The following is a 21080-nucleotide window of genomic DNA, read 5'->3' as shown; positions in this document are numbered from 1 at the left end:
TCAGGTGATTTGAGACGTGCAGGAGGACCCACCAATGTCAAAAGCAGTGGTCCCTCCTCCCCCTAAATTGACGGACTGTGGACCATGTGTTTCAGACAGGTCACAGCAGCCATTGTTAAAGCAGTTGATGTGCAAATAAGCTAAATGACTCTGGCTATGGGCCCCTCAGCTCACTTGCCCTCCGGCGGGCTCCAGTGCCTGACATTTCTTGCAGTTGTCTTGTTCCACCCTGAGTAGCAACATCGTCACCGAAGTGTGACTGAGAAGGAGTTTTCGCTTTTATATACACCATGATTCTTGTTTTAGGACAAGAGACTTAATCTCTCCAGTAACATCTGATGGCACTGCTCTCTTCATAAGCACCTCTTTCCCCCCTTTAAAAAAAAAATGTACCTTCAATTATCTGTTGTCAAGAGGGAGAGCCTTACTTACTGAATCTGATCATATGTGTCCTCCCCCCCAAAAAGATACCATCGACCATGTGGGCAGATAATGCCGTTTCCCCAAATTTCCTATTTTAGAAGCTCATTTCAGTCGAGATATACAGGAAAAGTTGCCCACAGCTAATCTTGCAGGTAACAAATCTCATCAGTGATTTAAAGGGCATTGTAGGCTGTAAGCCTCAATCTCTTTCACCCACAGTGTGCCTATATTTTAAAAATGAGTTGTAGGAAAGAACGACATCTTCCTACATGGTGATATATAGCAGATGATATACATAGAGAACTGCAGACTCTGGGAGAGGTCTTTGTAGATGGATCCACTGGCCTTCTTTAGCTGGGAATGTGGCAGGACCAGGCTATGTGTTGCTAAGACGGGGCCTCTACAATGCTATATTTTTCTGCTTTGCTCTGAGACTGAAGTAAGACTTAAATCCCTATCCCTAGAATTCAAAATGGACAAGAAAATATTTCCATGTAGCTATTTAGACATTTTAGAAACTGGAGGTTCGTGCACTGACTACAGAGATGGAGGACTCTTGTTATTCTGGAGACAAGGTTGATAGCCATACCTGTTGGGCCAGGGTCTGTGCAGAAACCTGGAGGTTAGCTGGTACGATAGAAAGAGCGCCAGCCTGGTGGGCCGCTCGGGCCCTGGGTTCCAGTGTCGACCTTGCTACTGCCTTTGTGATTTATTAGCCTGAGTCTCTGGGCCTCAGTTTCCTCGTCTGCTAAATGAGGTCATTGGGGAGATTGATCTCCGTGGCTCTTTCCGGCTCTGGTATTCTCTGGGTCTGTGAATCGCCTTCGGTGTCTGCCATAGTCTGCCTTGCCAGCTCTGTTTGTCACAAAGATTAATCCATTTTAACTGTACCTTAGAGTGCTCCCGGGAGAGAGGATGGATGGATTGTTTTGCACCTATTATTGCATCAGAACTTTTGCCTTTTTAGACGAGATCGTGCCGTGCCTAAAATCTGTCTGCCTGTCTGCCCACTGACTTTGTCTGTGCTGATCTCTTGCCACGGTGCCTCTTCCAGCATCCATCTCCCTCCAAGATCTAGACTCGGCATCTGACTGTACCTGTCTTGTTCTCTGCAGCATCTGTCTGCTACACTCCTAGACCGTCGTTAATAAACTTTCACACATTACACGCAGACCCTAATATGTTGGCACCTGCACATAAATATCTACCGTTCATAAAACTAGGGGGGGAAACTCCATTTTTTTAAAGACCTCTATCTAGTGCCATTTGTATTTGCACTTTTTGTTTAGTTGTAAGTTTTAATAGTTCCCCCTTTGAGGATTTGTCAGTACGAGCCGTATTGCTTATCAGAACACACCAACAGTCTTTTTGTAATATTCGCTTTTCCCCTTTGGTTCAGCCGAGCCTGCTGACAGATCATTCAAATTCAATTGTTTTATGTCTAAGCCGAACAGCTAATTAAAGTAGGGATGATTAACCTGACTGGCAGTGTCGCTCTCCCTCGCGCTCTCTCTCCCTCTCCCTTTCTCTCTCTCCCTCCCTCCTGTTCCAATCAGTCTTTTTCTCACACTCTCTCTCTCTCCTTCCGTGTCTCTCTCTCTCTCTCTCTTCCTCTCTCTCTCTCCCCCCCCCTCCCTCTCTCCCCCCTCTCTCTTCCTCTCTCGGTCTCTCTCTCCCTCCTTCGGTTGGTCTCTCTCTCTCTCTCTCTCTCTCTCTGTCTCTTGCTCTACTGTTTTTTTTTTCCTCTCTCTCTCTCCTAAACGTGGTCTGCTTGCTGATGGCAGAATGGCACTCGGAGATTTGTGCATTGTGTCTGGTTTCCTACGGGCAGGCTGACCCAGTGCCTCCAGGGACTTATCAATAGACCACTCAGAAGAGACACAGACAGGAGAGAGGAGGAGGGGTGGGGGGAGAGAGAGAGAATCAATATCAAGAATAGAAGGAGCTCCGAAGCCATTTTTTTTTTAAAGAAGTATCGGGACTTGGGAGAGGGTGACAAAGAAGGTTTTTCAAAGAGGCAGTGGAGGAGGTTCTAATAAATTTGGAAGGAAACAGTTCCCTGTCTTGGGAAAAGGAGAACTCCTGACTGATTAGCATTCACACCAGGTATGAGATGTTCGCTACCCCTTATCACTGTGTCGCAACCGAGATGGAAAAGCCTTTTTTTTTTTTTTTAGGAGACTGAGGGAGCATGTATTTCGCTGTGTTTGTTGTTGGGGGGTAAGGGGGGTGGCGTGAGATCTGTGGGCATTTGTGTATGGGAGCAGAAAGAATGGAAGCAGTACAACGGGGGGTGGGAAAGAGTATGGAGTATGTTACTGTCTTCCCTGTCTTTGTGCACCCCTGGGGGGTTACCCAAGTTCATTTCTAGCAGGTGGATTTGGACGGGAGTTACTTAACGCTTGACCGCCAGTTTTGAAAAAAAAGAAAAAGAAAAAAAACGTTGCTTCCTATGTCTATTAAAGGAAGCTCCAATTTCTCTCTCTCTCTCTCTCTCTTCCCTTCTCTCTCTCTCTCCCCCCCTCCCTCTCTCTCTCTCTCTCTCTCTCTCCCTCTGCCCCCCCATCTCTCTTCCCCTCTCTCCCTCTCCCTCTCTCTTCTTTTTTTCCTCTTCTAACCAGACAGCGGGAGGGTTCCTGGCTCCCAGCCAGCCCAAAAGCCTCTAAGTGTTTTGCACTTGTTTCAGGGAGTAGCTGCCCGGGGATTTTTCAGCATTTTCACTAGAGAACAAAGAGTTCTTTACAAAGGGAAGGGGGGGGGGGGAAGTGAGCTTAATGTCTGATATATGTTTTTCTATTTTTATTAGTTTTTCGCCTAAAAAGAAAGAGACAGGAACAGAACGTTCACTCTATAAAGACACAAAGACATTCAAAAGAAATCCAGTTATCTTTTCTCCCCATCACCCCAATATATATACATAAAAAATAAAAAGGAAAAAGACTAATGAAGTTGGATATGTTGCTCTTTTCTCCTCTTTTAATCTTTCTAAATCCAACTGTTCTTATGCTCACTCTATGCTATTTTTTTTTTTTTACTCACAATAAAAGTTGCTCAGGATGCATCTTCTCTTATCATCTCTTTACCCCTTCTGGGTCCCCAAAATCCTGTGGAGGAGAGAATGAGAGTACACCAAATAATCAATGTAGTGGCGAGAACATCTTCTACTTTTGCCACTTGGGTAAAAAGTTAATTAAAGAATTTGGGCTCCCCAAATACCAATGGGGTGCATTCGTTCATGCAGCCTCACAAGTTCTTGCATCCATCTGTTTAAAAGGTACCGCCTGTGTCACTTGTCAGTTATTAAGAAAAGGTACTAAAGGAGCAGATACTTGTATTTTATTTTTGTTTCCATCTAATTACGTAAATGACAAAAGCCCCAGAGAGATTACTTGCCCCATCCATGATACACTAGTTCAAGCGAAATGTAGTCTAGACAGAGATTTTTCTATGATTCTGATTGCCATGTAGCTTTGTGTTCTCCACTTGATTTTTTGCCTATGCTTGTATATTTTTACCATGAATTTGTGTTTGTAGCAAACATTCCAGAATGCTTATCATTTTCAAATTAATGCTCCGACAAAAAGAAAAAGAAATCAGCGTGTGAACTGTATGTGCAAAATGTACTAAACAATTCCATCGTTTATAAATGGATTTATATCTTTATTCTAATATTCTTGAATTATAAACTCAAGAAAATGTTTTCTTTCTAAAAGTTCTCCCCCTAATGCATTTGTATCTCGACTGTCATTTGGAAATCTTCCTAAGATACATAATAAACATAAAACTGAATGAGGGGAAAAATGCAAAAGCACCAGAAAAATGCTTAAATATATATTATGTACAGTACCAAAGTACAGATAACTGTTTTACTAAGTGAAAATGAGCTACAACAGTTGTTTCAAGATTCAGAAACTCTTTTCTTTCTTTTCTTTTTTTCCATTCACTGAAAATATAATCTATTCCTGTCCCTGGGGAGAAAAACTGTAGGGAAAATATAGATATATACATTTTTCCATATTTTTAGAATGCATTTATGTAACTGCTTCTTAAGAGTGTAACACATATCAGGGCAGAGTGTGATGTCTACTAGTCAGTAAACCCTTCTGGCTGGGAGGTGTGAGTGCCTTATGTTTGAAGTAACTTGATAACAAGGAGTCTTTTCGGGAAACCTTACTGTGTATGTGTTGCCTCAGTAATGACCCTCAGAGAAAAAAACAAGAGCTAGGTGGCCACTTGAACTCACTGAAAGACATTAGATTTAGGGGAACTTTTGACAAATCCAAAATTTTTTAGGGTAGCTCCCTTCTTATAGTTGTGTGTTTTCTTCAGGAAAATTCTTGTATTGCTTCCAGACTTTTCTGTCTTTTTGTACAGATTTTTAATGCTTCCAATAGTGCTTCAGGAGAAAAGGATCTTTAAAAAGAAAGTAATCAAAATAAGAAAAAAGAAGCTCGGCCTTTAAAAAGTTTTATATTGAAGGCAAGAGCATCCCCCCTTTGGCTTGTTTCTGATTTTTTCCCCCTGAACTCTTTTGTTGCTGTGGGCTGCTGTGCTTACATTTTTGGTTTTTGTTTTGTTTTGGGTTTTTTTGCTTTTGCTGCTTTTTTTTTTTTTTTTTTTGCTCTCTTTTTTTATGTGACCAAGGGGGTCTATGGAAGGGGCAGAAGGGATATGGTAAGAGGCTGTTACTGAAAGCTGCACTAGCCCCTCTTGATCCCAACTCAGGCAGCTCCTATCAGCTAGTTGTGCCGCCAAGAGTACAGTGAAAGGTAATAGCTGTCATTCTGGGATTCTTCGTGGATCTGACCTGAGAGTAACACATTCACAGTCGAGGAGAAAAGGGAAAAAAAATAGAGGAGGAGGAAAGAAAAGCTCTTTGAGCTGGAATACACTGGCCCTTTCTTCCTGTAGGCAATCCGCTCCAGTTCTTGGCGACGTGTCCTGCACTATCAGATATCATATGACTTTTTATTTAGATTCCTTTTCGGAGAATGGCCTGTTAGGACTCTGTTTGTTTTCTTTTATTTAATTTCCTTCTCCCCTCACCCGCTAGTTTTGTGTATCTGCGTGTGTGAGAGAGAGTGTGTGTGTGCACGCGCATGCATATGTGTGTGCAATTTTTATCTTTGTTTTTGTTCTGTTGATCTGATGCTTTATTTAAGGACAAAGCTTTAATTATTTCAGTATACTGGTTTAATCATTTGCCAAAAAGAAACCTCATTCTAGGCTTTTTGGGGGGTCCATTTTTAAACACGTCCATTAACACAGGAGGCTAGAGATCCTAAATGCCTGCTGGTCGGCCCTTGGCCCACTCCCTCACCTTCACTTAACCCTCCCTTCATCAGTATGCACGGCAGTGTGAGTTAGGAAACACCTGTGCTGAGTTCAGAGGGAAATAAAAGTAGAAGCAACTTCTTCAAATCTGCACTCCTAGTTTCACTTTAATAAACTTTTTTTTTAATCGTTGGCTTTTTTTTTTTTTTTTTGGCACCCTCTGTTGAGTTTGAAAGCATCAGAGATCCTGAACGATGTTTCTGTGGAGCTTTTGTGAGGTCAGCTGAGCACCCCTGGAAAGTAGAGCAAGGGCTGAAAGTCATTCAGAGACTTCAGAATTAAGTGGGAGATTTCAATAAGATCTGTGAGATCTGTGGGCTGTGCAGGGTTTGGTGATAGATGGTGAAATGGAATACTTGGGGATCCTCAAGGATGAGAAAGAGAGAAATTGCCAGGCAGGGGTAACACAGGCATTCCTGCTGCATTAAGTACTTTGAGAATCATAGTTAATCAAATTTTTATTTTGTGTAACTTGCTGTTTAGCCAATTGATATGCGATTGCCTTCCCTCCATGCTTCCTATATAAAACAGAGGAATTAAAATAACATTATTACAGGATTTCTCCTAAATTTTTGATGTATTTCTTTTTCAGTTTTGGAGAGTTCAGATTTTAGTGAGCAAAAGAAAAACATAACTTCTCTAGGTGTGTAAATGGTTGGTTGCCTATACATTATTCTCATAATGATATACCCTATCTATACATGACATGATATATCCTGTTTGTATCAGGATTTTTTTTTATACAGTAACAAGCTAGACTGCTCTGAACGTTCAGATAACTATTACATTCTTTAAACCCATAGTTCTTAGTTCCTTGTTACTTTCTCTAAAATGATTTTTCACAGACCTTAAATTTCTAATGCTTATCTCAGCCAGAGGTGAGTTCTGTTGAAACTTGGAGGGAAATTTATTCCACCCCTTTAAGAGTACCCAAAAGGGAAGGGAGAACTATTTTTCGTTCAACAAAAAATTTTAGAAGCCTTTTTTTCCCCCAGCGGAAAACTCCAAAACAGCTTTGTCTCAGAACGTTAAACTTGGCATGGATGAGAAATGTGAGTTTTGCTTTGTTTGAGGAAATTTGTTTTTGAAACAACAATGTTATAAATATTTTTAAATTGCCTGCTGAGCATGCGCTGTCTCTGACTTTATTCATAGTTTTAAACACACACCAAAGTGCAGTCTTCTGAATGGCCACAGGTAAGGCTGTTGATTTGTATGATCTTTCTCAGAGCTACCTTCAGTGAGTCTACTCAGTTTTCCAGAAGGGAAAAGGGTGAGAGCTGAGTTTAGACCTGGACTCCCTCCTAAAAATCATAGAGCCAAAGTAGATTCCCCCAATAAGGCTTGCACAGTATACTTAGGGTAAGTACTATTCAACTTTCCTTTCTTATAGGAGTCGCTTGCCTTAACTTTTCGGCTTAATGGTAGCAAAGTAAATTAGGAAAAAAAATTAACTCAGTGAGGTATTTGGCTGAAGTAGGAAATTTGCAGATTTTTAAGGGCATCTATTGTGCATAAATTTGGGGATACGAGAATTTGCCAGTGAAATGATAGCAGCTCTGTGCTTACAGAGCAAAGATGTGCTAGTCTGAACATGCCTGATCTCATCTGGAATCGAAAGCTAAATCTAGGTGGGCCTGTAATAATACCAGAAAAGGAACACATGTATCTTTTGTGCAACCTTTTTTTTTTTTTTTTTTTTTTTAAGCCTGGCTTCCAAAGGGAATGACAAAGAAGTAGGTTCTCCTCTTGCCTAATAAGCAGTCATATTTTGCTTCTGGAGATATGTGTTTCCAGTTGTTTGGGGCTGTTTTGTTTTGTTTTGTTGTTGCCACTGCTGTTGAAGTATATTCTTTCCTGTCAGTCATTGTTAACACTTTCCATTTTTCAGAAGGGCTTTATCTCCATTAACTCCGTTTGATGTTTCCTCACTTGGTTACCTTTCTCAAGTCTGCGATGACCCTCCCAGGCTTTGCAATTCTGATCAATTCTTGCCAGAATATATTTATTCATTAGCTGTTTGTTATAGTTAAGATGGAGATAATCTCGTTTTTCAGGCCTTTATAACTAGCCAAACAAATTTCATTTTGAGGTGAAATTTCTCATACTTGTTCTTGACTCAGAACTGAACTTGTCTTGGAAAGGCTTAAAAAAAAAAATGCAATTAGCCGTTTTGTTTTTTTTTCTCTTTTGAGAACTAAATATTTTAATAAATGCAGAGGGATTATTTTACAAAATATATACTAATATGCAATGTTTTTCCAATTTGTCTTTCTTTTCATGCTTTAAAACAGAACCTGAAAATTAAATGTATAAAAAAAGAGAAAAAAACATGCCAGGTTAATGCTGATATTTTAAATGCCCAATTTAAAATAATTCAAAGTTTTGATTTCTATGCAGCGTATCACCTTTCAATGTCAGTCAGTAATACTTTGTGCAGATATACATATATATACGCACATGTACACACACAGAGACGCGACTCCACTTTACATTTTTATATTAATTTTATTTTTACATAAAAGAGGATCAGCATTAATGCAAACTTTTATTAATTTATTATATTCTATTTTTTTATAATTTAAAAATCCAGTTAACTGCTGCCTCCCTCTGATTATTTAATATATGTATATACTTATTAATGTCTATTTGTATTCTAAATAGGGTATCTTAGTTTATAGAGTGTCTTTATAAGTCTTTCACACTTGAATTTTATGCAGCTATATTAACATTCGAGTTTATTCAGATGCAGTTTGCTTTGTTCCATATCTGTTACTGTGTTAAAAAGTTTTTCACTTTCCCAATCTAGAAAGACTATGGCCATTTTTCCCTGTATATGATTTCTGTGTATCTTCAGTATTCTGAAGAAGAAACTTTCTAACCTTGTGATGTCCTGGAAAGCCTTCAAACAAGTGGGAGAAGTAATCTTTACCTTGCTATGCCCCAAAACTCCTACAGTGTTTGGCCTCCCTGTACCACCCCTCACCACCTGAAAAAAACAACAATAATAAACATGGTATGATAATTTTTCTGATCACAGAACCAGGAAATACCAAAGAAAATTGTGGCATATGTAGGCAAATGCCAAGAGCTCCTCTAGTAAGATCAGCTGTTTTTGTACTTTTTTTTTTTCTCTCCTGAATTTTGTTTGTGACTTTTTTGGCTTGCTGAAGCATATCCCCATAATCTTACGAAGCCACAGCAAATTCCCAATGCCACAACGACACTGTGCAGCTGGGGAGAGCCCAGAAGACCTGATCCTGGGTGGCTGCAGACTTCCCCAGCAATGACGCAAGGCAGGAGGAGTAAGTAGGCTATACTTCTCTTTGCTTTTTACCTGGGCTGCTCAGCTGACCAGGTAGAGCGATTTTCTTTCTATTGCTTTCCCCTTAGCCATCTAGGGCTTTTCCTTCAGTAACCAATGGCTTCCTGCCTCTTTCCAAGGATGGTTTATATAGCAAAGCATCCCATTTTTCTTTTATTCTGAAACATAGAAAGCTTTGGAGATTGGGAAGGGTGAAGGAAAGGGGCTCAGAATATCTGGGAAATACTCAAAATGGCCTCAGACACAAAGCGGTTTGGGGGCTGTAACTTTTTCATTCTCTCCAGAGCGTCTAAGAGGTTGAAAGTAGTGAATGGGATAACTGTAGGGTGCAAACTATGATCTAACTGATGCAGTAGATGGAGCTCTTCCCCCTAAGTCTGTATTTAAATTAACGTCCCACTCTAGTTTGTGGGGCTCTCTGTTTCAAGGTGTGTCATTACTATACATGTAAAATCAAGGGCCCAGAGAGCTGGAGAAGAGATTTCCTGGCACTTTTCAAAAGAGATGAAGCATTTGTTCTGAAACACAAAACATAGTGCAGGCGAGAAGTAAGACTGGGATGGGAAATGAAGTTACGTATCTAAATTTCTCCCGATGTTTGTTGATAGTCCTAAGTGTGAAGTTAAATCCTAACACTTATTATATAAGTGATTATTACTTTAAATGCAGAAAAATGTATGGAACATGTAGGATTTGGGCTGTGTTCGTCACAGATCTTCCAGGCTATCTGAACTGTGCAGATCTCCTCTCATTTGATTCTGCAAAGGAATCTTAACACTGTAATGCAATTGTTTCATCCAATTAGTCTAGAGAACCTGGCTGAAATGTTACAAATTCTGAATTGTGACAGCGCAGAGGAGGGCAAAGCAGCTGTGTTAGTAAGGTGCCTTTATGGAAGCCAAAATATTTTCAGCAATAACTGAAAATAGATCTCCAGTATCTGTTTTAATTTGGAGAGAACTACTTGTTTATTTCTTTCTAAATTAACTGAAATGAATAATTGCCATAAAATCCGTGTCAGTGTTGTTATTCTCAGCACCAATAGAATAAGTTCGATCGTGTCCCTCCCTGCTTCCAGGAGGGAAAATATATGTATTCTGTACGTAGTAAATTATCTTCCTTAGTGAATGTCTGCTCACAGATTGGAGATATTACTGCATATCTCTCGTTAAATCTTGATAAGATCATTTGGCCAAAGTAGAACTCGGCTTGGCTTTAGTACCCAAAGAAATAGCATTTTTAAGGGACTTGGATTTCCTTTGCATACCACGTGTCTGAGTCCGATACGGTCCAGGAAAATAGAGAGGATGAGACAAAATTATTCCTAAGCAGCCGCCGTAGGCCAAACACTGAAACAGTGCCAACCTGGACCAATCAGGCCGGCTTCTCAGAAGATACACGCTTTTGTCGAACACTTACATGAAGAGAAAGAGGGAGGAAGCCCTTGAAATTGCATTCGTATGAATGATTCCTCACTAATTTCAATAAAGTCCATGGTAATAAATTCATGATTTTTATTCTTTTGTAAAGTAGAAAATGGGAGCTTTCTTGTCCAGCTGAGGATCTCTAAAGGTTGTCCTCTGACATCTTTTGAACAAAACTATCCTTTTGAATTTAAGCAAGTGAAAAACTTCTCACAGAGAGCGAAGAGTAAAATTGATGGAAACTCAAAATCAATTCCAAACCCATTTCTGGCATGATGAGAATAACATTTGTGCTGTGTTTAAAGCAGTTTAAAACAAGAAAATGATAAAATGATCAATATACTTAAAGCCAAAAATAACCAGGAGAGAACGATCTGTAATCCATTCCCATTCCTAAAACCCCCACTTTTGATCTAACATGAAAATAAACGAATGTATCTTTTATAAGGTGGCATTGTCAACCTTATAATATAAAGCAATGATGAAATGCCAAGCTATCAAGTCTATTAGGCTATGTTTTCAGAGTTTAGCCAAATTCCTAGATTTAAACTATTGTGGATTTATTTATTTGTGCATAACCTGACCCCTGACCGTAGAAAGAGCAAAGTTGAGGAATATATAGAATGTCACAGCAAACCACATTGCTACTTTACAGTCTATGTACTCTATTTATTAAAAAAAAAAAAAAAAGTTTAAGCCACAGCAAAAAAGAATATTTTCAGCTCTATCTGAAAATTGGTGAATTAGTCAGTGTGGAACAGGCTAGAGATTTCTTTAAAAATACCTGACTCTCGACGAGTTTATTAAATTCAACACACACATAAATACAAATCATGCATATTTTATGCTTATTGCTTTAATAGACTGAAAGACTAACTTCACACTAATAAATTTTGGACCTGTGGATTCAAAGTGAAATGCCACTGTCCGGGTTTACAAAAACCTCTCTAAATATAAGACTTTGCCCCAGTGAAGGATTTTCTACCAATTTTCCAGAGTCATTTGACTGGCTAGTTATATATTGATCAGATAAAATAAATTGTCCTTCTGGATGAAGAAGCCCTAGCTGAAAAAATTAAAATGACAACAAATTGCATAAGCACGTTTAATCCCGTTGACCTAGGGTGCAGTAAAAATGATGATAATTCTAAATGAGCACTGTGACGAATGTCACTACAAAGAAGCATGTATGATTACATCAGTAAGGGTGAACTCAACGGGCAAGGTTAGGAGGGTGAGACGCAGGAGCTGCGACAGAGTGAGGGACTAGTGATTAAAGTTACTGGGGATGTTTCCAGCCTGTGGCTGGCTGGAAAATTAACATCCCCGAAAAAACCAGTCGGTCAGTTTTATAAGTAGATAGGAAGGCAATACTTTTTCCGATAGGATATAATTAACTGAAGAATTCACCTTTGCTGAGAATTTTAACAATCTCCTAAAGCTTTGGCCGTCCAATGTGATACTAGTTGTAAAGAGCTGTTGTGCACATCTGCTTAAAGATTCCTATAAGTGTAATTGTTATAGCAACTTGTTATGCTATTGTTTGAAGTTGAAAAGCTCTGCTTTAAGCGTCGACAAAGCAAATGTCAGCATCATAGAATCATAATCATTGCATCTTAGAGCTTGAAGGAGTCTTAGATATCTCAATGTGGGTGAGTGGGTTAGCAAACTCTCTAGAAAAAAATACTGAATACCTGGTTGCAGTACCCTGTAGAATTTGAGAAAATATGTATTTTTATGTATTACAATGCCTTATATTTGGAAAACAATTTAAAAGGAAAGCTTGAGAAAATAGAAAAAGGAAAGCTCCACAAATTCATCTTCACTAATGGTGCTGTACAATGTATTCTGTGAACCAGGGGGTCTAACTAGAGAAGAGTGGAAAAAAAATTCAGAAAAGCATAAGGTTTTATTTTCATCAAAAGGGATGGGGGGGTGGTTTAACAGATTAAGAAATGCTATCTGGGCTGAAACCATTTACTTTGCTGACAAGAAAATTTAAACAGAGAAGTGACAAAACTTTCTGGAGATGCGAAAGGTACATTGTATTAGAACCCAGGCTTTCTAGCTACCGCTCCTACACCACATCCTGACCCCTAAAACAATTTTTATAAAAATAAAAAGTAGATGATATTCCAGAAGTAATTGAGGAAAAGGACAAAGGAACCAAGGCTTTCAGGTTCCTACTGCTATACCAATAATCTTAACTTTAATTGGGCAGAGGCAAATACGAGTGATCAGGCATTCTGGGGAATAAAAGAAAATGTACCCAGATCTTGCACTCCTTGGACACCCTCTGCTGTTAACACTGCTCCCCTCACACTCATATCTCCTCCTGGGTAACTCAAGGTAACTTTGTATTTCATTTTTCTTCTTCCATCTGCCTCCACCAAAAGAGAGAGAGAGGAGGAAAAGAAAGAAAGAAAGAGAGAAAGAAGGAAAGAAGGAAGGGAGGAAGGAAGGAAGGAAAGAAAGAAAAAAAGAACAGAAGAAAGAGAAAGGAAAAAAATTACGAGAAATAGTAGTCAGATCTTTTGGAAAGAAGTCCTTCTTCCTAGAAATCTTTTTGTACAGATGGGTGTATCTTACTATCTTATCAAAGTATGAGTTCTAATCAGAGGGTGCTGAGTCAACAAGTTTAAATGCATTACAGACCAGGCTACTCCTTGTTTCCTAAGCACACGCCACATTTTCACATCCCTGTTCCTTTTCCCCCGGTGTTCTCTACTTCTACAATACTCTTTCTTTTAAGGGCTCTTGTCCTATTCTGTCTTATAGATTAGTCATCTGTATTTATCTGTATGTAAGTATTTATAACGTTAAGGAACAGGTCTATGTAATTTGGGGCAATGCACTTAATTTCACTGGGCCTCACTATCTACATCTGTAGCTAGGAAAATGATAACTACCTTGCTGAAATATTGTAAGAATTTTATGAAATGGAGTGTATAATGTGGTTGGCACAAAGACTAGCATGTGGCCATCATTCAGTATCATTGTTGTTGTTACTACTACTATTCTTAATAGTCCCTTGTCTGCAGTTCTTTCCCAACAGCGTCTTCTTGGGGTCATAGGCTGATCTCATTGAGTTCATTATCTCCTCAAGCAAGAAACACAAACGCAATGACTTTTCCATAATAGGAACTGAATAAAAATATATTGAATCTTCTTGTGCAAGTCCATAGGATCTATTACTTCCTTATGGAGATCCTTATGTTGTTTCCTGGGAGTTTAGAATAGAGGCTGCTTGTGGCCAGTGTCGCATTCTCTTTCGGGTTCCCCCACAGACCCCCCAGCCACTGAGGATTGCTATTCACAGCATCCCCAGAAGTGTCAGCTCATAGTTTTGGTTCATGTGATTAATGAGCTTGTTATACCTCTGTCTGTAGGCTGAACTAGAAACTTTCACTTTGGAGAGCAGGTCAAGATATCGAATTTAATTTTAGTTGCATCTGTTATAAGCCAATTGTGTATTCATTACATTTATAGATTCCCTCTCCAGCCATATATTTTCATGGCTGTTGAGAGCACCTGAATCTGTGTTGAATGTCCTTGGATTTTACTTTGGGGACCTGAAAATGAGGCAGTGAGACAATTTTGATAGCTAGCTATCATCTTTGGCATTTTTTCCCTTTATGTCTAATCTGGTCTGTTTGAAGAAGGGGGCCCATATAGGGTTTTTTATCTAACTTGAGGATGGCATGGTAATTCTGTATAAATGATGGCTATGGTCAATGCAGTTCATCTACACGTTTCTGTTTGTCCTGGCATGCAACCACATTCTGTGGAAAGGGGAAACTTTTGAGAAATGAAAGTGAGACAATAACTTGAGGCAGGCATTAAATGCACAGGCTCAGCTGTAGCGCCATGGCGTGCAAGGTGGACTCGGGCTGTGTACGGACCTTGCTGGTCCTTCGAGGTTCCAGCTAATAATGAGAACATTTTAAAGGAGCGGATCACATGACCATGGCCGAGGAGAGACTGACAGCAGTGTATGCTCAAGTCAGAAAGAATGTTGCATCTTACTCAGCCAAAAGTTCCATTTCTTTGCAAGTGTGCTGGTGTTCCGGAGGGGAAAGGGTCACATTTAGTAGAACTGGTAATTCAATAAAGGGTTCTGACTTTGCCAGAGTAATGGTGTTGGCATCAAGAGAAGAAAGTTTTGCAGATTTCTGTGTGTGCACTTGCCGTTACTGGTGTTCCTGGTGGGTGGCTGAATCATCCTGATGGTATTCAACAGGAACCAGCTGCTGAGAATATTAAAATGCAAGCATTTATTCCTCTAGAGAGACAGTAGCATCTGCAAAGTTTTCCTATCTTGATAGTACAGATAATCCCAGGGAGCATTCTCTACTAGTTTTAACTTTCTATTTATTTATACATTTTCTTTTCTTCATTACTGTCAGTATCTCAAGTTCTAACTGGAGAGAAGAGTGCCTGAGTCCACACCAGGTTGAAGAGACAGACAGTAAGCACTGAGCCCAGGACATGGTATCGCCTCTTGGGCTTTACCTTGAATTCAGATTCTCAAGAGGAGAAATGGGCATTTCCCTCCCTTGGCCTGTCTTCACGGCAAAGGGCCGCCCAGAATCCCAGTCCTCAGTGAGCCACACCAGCAGGAAGGGAAAGCCTCGGACCTCCCCTCCCTCGATGCAGGCTTCTTCTTTGGAGCTTTCCTTTTTACTTGTACAAATTGTGAATTTGTTGCTTTCCCTGTGTGATTTGTTGTTGTTGCTGTTGTTGTTTTGAACTAGCATCAACAGTTGGGGGAAATGGAGGTGCAGAAAGGCGGTTTGGACTCAGTAATCTACTAGGTCTTTTCCATCTCTAATATTTATGAATAATGTATTGAACTGATGGAAAAATGTTGAATATGTTCATTATGAATTATATTCACCGGTGTGTTGCCTGGAATATAAAAGAGCAAAGCCGTTGCAGCATGACTAGTTCCTTACAGTAAATGTACTGGTACGACAGAGCTCTGTGTCCCTTCCTGGCCCATTGTGTGTCGTCCCCACGCACACGCTCTCCGTGTCTGAGTGGCAACTGCAGACTGGGTACCTGATGGGATGACAGCCAGCCGAGGTTCTGAGGGGACCGGGGACACCCTTCCCTTCACGGAGTCTGGGTCCTAAACAGACGCAGCTTTCTTGAGCGTGTTGCTCGTGCGGTGTCCTCTAGGAGGACTCGCCAGAGCCGGCTTCGCACGGCGGGTGCTGCTCAGGGCTAGTGTGCTGCAGGGGTTAGAGCGCTTGTCACCAGGAAGGAAACGTATAATTCTGTCCCTTCGTTAAAAAAACAAAACAAAACAAAACACCACCTTCATACGGATAACTACTTCGTCAGTGGTGTTACATTCTGATGATAGAAACGAGTGAGAACAGCAGATATTTCAGAATTAAGTAACTTATTACATTTAGCTTCAAAATTCATTATCTGTGTTCTTCTCTCTCAGTCTTCTTTCACAATTATGTTTTGTTTAGGATGTATTAAAATAAAACTGTATTCCCTACGCATGTACCAGATAACACTGGGAAGAGGCAAGAAACCTAAGATATTTTTATTCCCACAAATAATCAACAAAAGAGATAATAAGGAGTTAAAAAAGAATACCGATATGGTCTTTTCCTGGCCAAATAACAGTCAGGCCCATTTTTTTTTAATCAAATGTAGCACTGTAAGTGACATGCAAATATGTACCAAAATAGAGAAGGACTGTCTAAGGTCAGGAACTTAGAGGATGCAGCCCCAATGCAGAGTACAGAGCAGTTGCAAGTTGAAGCAGAAAGAGGCAGCAAAAGCTCTGACCCTCAGCTGAGATCCCAAGAGAACAACAGCGTATCGAGCCAATCCTGCCTCCGAGAAGCCTTGGCCCCTATCGTATCCCTTCAGAGCCATGGACTACCTCTTGTGAAAGGGGAGTCCAAGACCTCACTTGTACCGCTATCAACTTTCATGAGGGATATTAACTCAAACTAACTGTCCCAGCTTTATTTATCATTATAACATTTTGGAGGTGATTTTTTTTTTTCTAATGCCCTCTTAAGAGCTAAAACCCATCAGAGCCCATGAAGAGCAAGGATAGACGTGGAGCAGCCACATTTATCAATAGTTTATAATAATCTCAGAGGGAAGAGAGAGCAAGGAAGTATGAGAAAGAGAAGAAAGAGTTAAACTTTTTTCAGAAAATTGCTTTGCCCAACTTTTCGATCAGGTAGCCCAAAAACAATAGTGGCCGCCCGATTCCAGAGTGGTATAACGTGAGAGCAGATGTGACAGGGTTTTTTTCCCCAGTTTTTTCCTCCACCCTTCCTTACAGGACAAATCACTTAACCCAGCTATGTAATAGTGCATTTGTCAAATAAATAGAAAACCATCTATCCTCATCTCCCTCACAGCAGTATTGCTAAGGCTGATTGTACACATGTATATAAATGTATATATTATAGCTATCTATTTACAGCAGGGGAGAATGATTTAAAAATAAACAAATCAGGATTTCATATATGCAACTGTTGTGAAGGTCAATCACTTTTTTTTAAGACCTTCTTAGCTAATTACCAATTGTTAAAACACTTGCAAATGATGACTGAGCCTGTATCACCTCTGTGAAATGGAAGACTTTTGGAAATCTAAGCATGATTATAGAGATTCAAACACATTTCTATCTACTCATGCACCCGTGTGGCCTTACTAAAGGCAGTACAAGCCTACTAAGCAAAATAAATGATGAGCTTTGCCAACAGATACTGTAAAAAAAAAAAAAAAAAATCCTAAATCAAGTTGTAGTATCAAAGTACAATTCTAGCTGTAGGAATGAACTGCTTCTCTACATTAGACAGTTATTTTTTAGAAAATGGGACAAGGATAGGAGAGGATAAGCTTCAACCTATACAGACATTCTAGGCATCTGCCCAGGCTATGAGTCTGTCCCAGTGAGAATCAGACTCAGTATATATAAAGCCCCTCAGATCACTGGAAAAGAGGCCATGTTCATCTATTTTGTACTGCTACTATTCTTTTGGTGTTCATTTTGCTTCTTGTTCAATCTCTGCTTTCTATATACAGACCTCAATGGAGTGGCAATGACATGAGGGGGGCAGGTAAAGATAAATAGATGTGATGTTGTTAACATGACGGGTACCCTCTGCTACCTTTTCTCTGGTCCATTGCAAGCATCCAGGAAAGAGAAACTGGCTTCCATGGAAAGTGAAGTCACAGTTCCAACTTAGCATAATAAGGAGAGAGAGGGGAAGCAAACATACTGTTAGTGAAACAAGGAGTTTCTACTGGGCTATGACCAGCTTCTCCTGTTTCCTCTATTTTTCCCCAAACTGAAAAGAGTCATTGTGGTAATTTACCTGTGCTTTGAGCCCATGTGCAATTGTCCAAGAACTGCTCAAGGTAAGGCCAGAAAGAAATCAGGGACAGGACTTACATCCAGGAAACTCCGCTTCTTTTTAGTAACTTCTGCTTGTTTTGGTGTGTGTGTGTGTGTGTGTGTGTGTGTGTGTGTGTGTTTAGAAAATATGTTTCCCAGACATTGATATCCTGGGCATCTTTGGGTTGTGACAGAAGTGGGGATTAGTGCCTGTGACAAATGTAGCAGAAGCCAGTGCAATTGCAATCTATCAAACATGTTGGCAGACCCCAGATTTTTCTGATCCTTGCTGCAGGATTCAGTTGCATCCTTACCCTAGGAAGAGAGGATTCACTGAAAGTTTTGAGATCAGTGGTGCACCTTTCTTAATATTGGTCTTGGTAACTATGGGACTGGCATGGCTTAGTGAAAACAGTAACTGGAATCAGGACCACCTTCCTGAGAGGTACAACCGGCACAGTTGCTCACAGCCCCATGATTAGGAAGGCCATGTGCTTGGTTTAATGCTCTGCTGTTGCTGTCCTGAAATTCTTAATGATTTTTAAATAAGGGGCCTCACATTTTCATTTTGCCTTGAGCCCTACAAATTATGTAGCTGGTCCTATCTGGAATTTCAATTTTCCTGGCATGCCCACTGAAGGTAACAGGCACATGTCTTTTCTTACTGAAAATGATCCTCTTTTGATTCGTCAGAAGCTAATTCCTGTGTTAAACTTGGAAGATTTCTGTCCATATAATGTGGTTCCAAAGAACCCATCGCTCCTTCCATCCTCCAGACAACTTGAGATGATTTTAATCAAGATGGTCTTGTCTTGTAATCAGAAACTCAGTAGTAGTTGTCTCAGCCAAGTATCTTTTTGCTAGAGGTTGAAACTTGGAAGAAATAGTTGTGGTAGTGAATTCTTTGCCCTTTATTGGATGATTAAAATAGGCGTCAACCATTACATTGGGATTGAAAAAAGAGCATGGAACATTCAGGTTACCTTAGACTAGGACTTCCCAAGCATTATTTTATAAAACACACCAGGGTATTCTAAAAACAAGTTGATCTCCCAGCTCTGGCCCTGGTTTTCTGTCTTTAGACTCCCACCATTGCGGGCCACTATAGCTCTGTGTCCTGTCCTCCTCACTTCCCCTCCTGCCTTCAGCCCATAGCAATCCTTTCATCCTTCTTACTCCAAACTGGCATCAGGAAGATGAAGTTCCTCTCTTTAGTCTACATATGGCATCTAATAAGAATGATTTTTGCTAAATTTTGTACATACACACTAACCCCTGCTACCACCTTGAAGAGTGTGAGTGACAGAATTGTAAGATGGGTCTGGATTAGACCGCATGGAGATGCATGGACCTGTCCACAGTGACAGTCTGTTAGAACCGGGCTTGCACCAGAATAATCCAAGCCTCTGGACTCCTAGCCAGGTATGCTTTTGATGACTCAGGGCATCCTCAATGTTCCTAAAAGATCTATTCTAAATGACTGGCCCACAAACCAATTTCTAAGTGTCCTTAAGCAGGAGGAGGAAGAAATATGCAGGAGGAACTAGGAACAGGGAGAGTTAGTGTGAAAAAGAACCTGACTGGTCACCTGAAGCTAGCTAACTTCTCTGAACCTATAAAAATCGTTCCTACCGCTAATAATACCTCCGGGGTTGTTGGGAGGATCCAGAGAGAGGTTCACTTAATGTGAAGCCTCACTCACAGCAGAAACTCTGGAAGGGTTATCTTCCTCCCCCTCTCCCTGCTCCTTCCCCCCACCCTGTTTTCTCCACATCTATTCTCCCTTCCTGCGAAAGGAAGGAAAGTGGGAGGAATCTGGTGGAAAGGTCCTAGACTGTATAGTCTTTGCAAGTTTAAACTGTAGATTAGAATAACCCATCCTTGCCTGAACCAGGTCGGCTGAAGTTTGCAAGTTTTTAAATCAATGCTGCTCTCTGTCTGGCCACCAGCACAACCGTGGCACCGCAGAAGAGCCAAAAGCTTTACTCATCAACCGAGGCATCTCCAGACAAGGCCCAGGGCAAAAATGGCAAAGGAAATTGAGTCCTTTTCAGTCATGACCACTCCCTTCCTCCTTTCCTCTGCCTCCAGGGTGCAAAGTCCTTGTGTTAATCTGACTTCCTTCTTCTACCTCCCCATCCCTTCCCCCAGCTCCAAAAAAAAAAAAGCTACTTTGGAAATTGAAATGTACCTCATTAACAAGGGGGCATCTGCTCCTTGCTTACTGTAGGTGGCTGCCCCATCTGAGCCCAACTCCTCTGCCTAGAATCCACCACATCCTGATGCAACTGTACCCACCCACCCCCATCTTTATCTTTGGTCACAAATGTGATGTGAACTCAGAAAAGCAAACTTTCTTCCTGGGAGAGAGAGAGGGGAAAAAATGTAGGTTTACACAGTGAATAATCAAACCCCAGATGATTGCAGAGGGTCTCTGTTACAAAAATATGCCACAGTAACATTTTTTTTGATATGAAAATAAGTTTCTATCTTGGATAGTCAAGGCCCTAATGGGTATGGTTATGAAAGTAGAGTAAATAAGTTTAAAACTGACTGCTTTGTGATAAATCAAGGCTCCTACCTCCTGTGAACTCAGAGCATTTTGCAGATTTGAATAATCAGTCACCTTGAGTTTCCTCTTTTGCAGAGATGGGTATTAAGGCTTAGATGGGACCTGGTTTTTTTCCCCTGGTCACCCAACTCACACACAGAGCTGAGTTTGGGGCCCTCAGCCACGAGGAAGATGTGGCTCTTCTATCCAACCATTGGGGGAACTCCTAAGAGCACTTCCATCTGCCACCGTGAGCTTCTCCATGTTCTAGTCTTTTCTCTTCACTAGTTGTTGCTGCTGTGATGTGAGAGAAAATGTTAGCAGGAGAATCAAAGGCAGGCGATGGAGCATTAGGAGAACATTAGCAACTATTGAAAAGACATTTTGACCTATTTCTGTAGTTATCAATTTAATAGTATTTGTTGCCAGGAAATGCGCTGATGGCAGGTGGGAGGTTGGATTGCACTAGCAGCCTGCTCTCAGGGGCCCTCCAGTTACAGGAGGTGGTAATTCTAGTTAATAAAAGGGTGAACTTCAAACACATTTTAACCAAATCAAATTGTAGCGGGAAATATCATATTACTGATGTTCAAGCCGACTCACAGCTGGTAATATTAGTCCACGGATAGGCCCCAAATTCTG

The 21080-nt window shown here is 40.5% G+C and overlaps 1 protein-coding gene across 28 annotated transcripts in view; it reads left to right on the top strand.

Annotated features, from left to right (window-relative positions):
* ZBTB20 (zinc finger and BTB domain containing 20) overlaps positions 1-21080 on the top strand; it is an 800060-nt gene that overhangs the window by 657263 nt on the left and 121717 nt on the right. For 2 of the 28 annotated variants that reach the window (XM_036107135.2, XM_036107131.2), the window contains exon 1: positions 1355-2529. The exons of the other annotated variants lie outside the window; for them this stretch is intronic. The gene's annotated coding sequence lies outside the window, so the exon portion shown is untranslated. Of the gene's footprint in view, positions 1-1354; positions 2530-21080 lie in introns of those variants that run through there. 28 annotated transcript variants of the gene reach the window in all.

This window comes from Halichoerus grypus, chromosome 1 (genome assembly GCF_964656455.1).
Source record: "Halichoerus grypus chromosome 1, mHalGry1.hap1.1, whole genome shotgun sequence".
NCBI lineage: Eukaryota > Metazoa > Chordata > Mammalia > Carnivora > Phocidae > Halichoerus > Halichoerus grypus.
The sequence above is the reverse complement of the archived record's forward strand: the minus strand, read 5'-3'. Positions and strand labels throughout refer to the sequence as shown.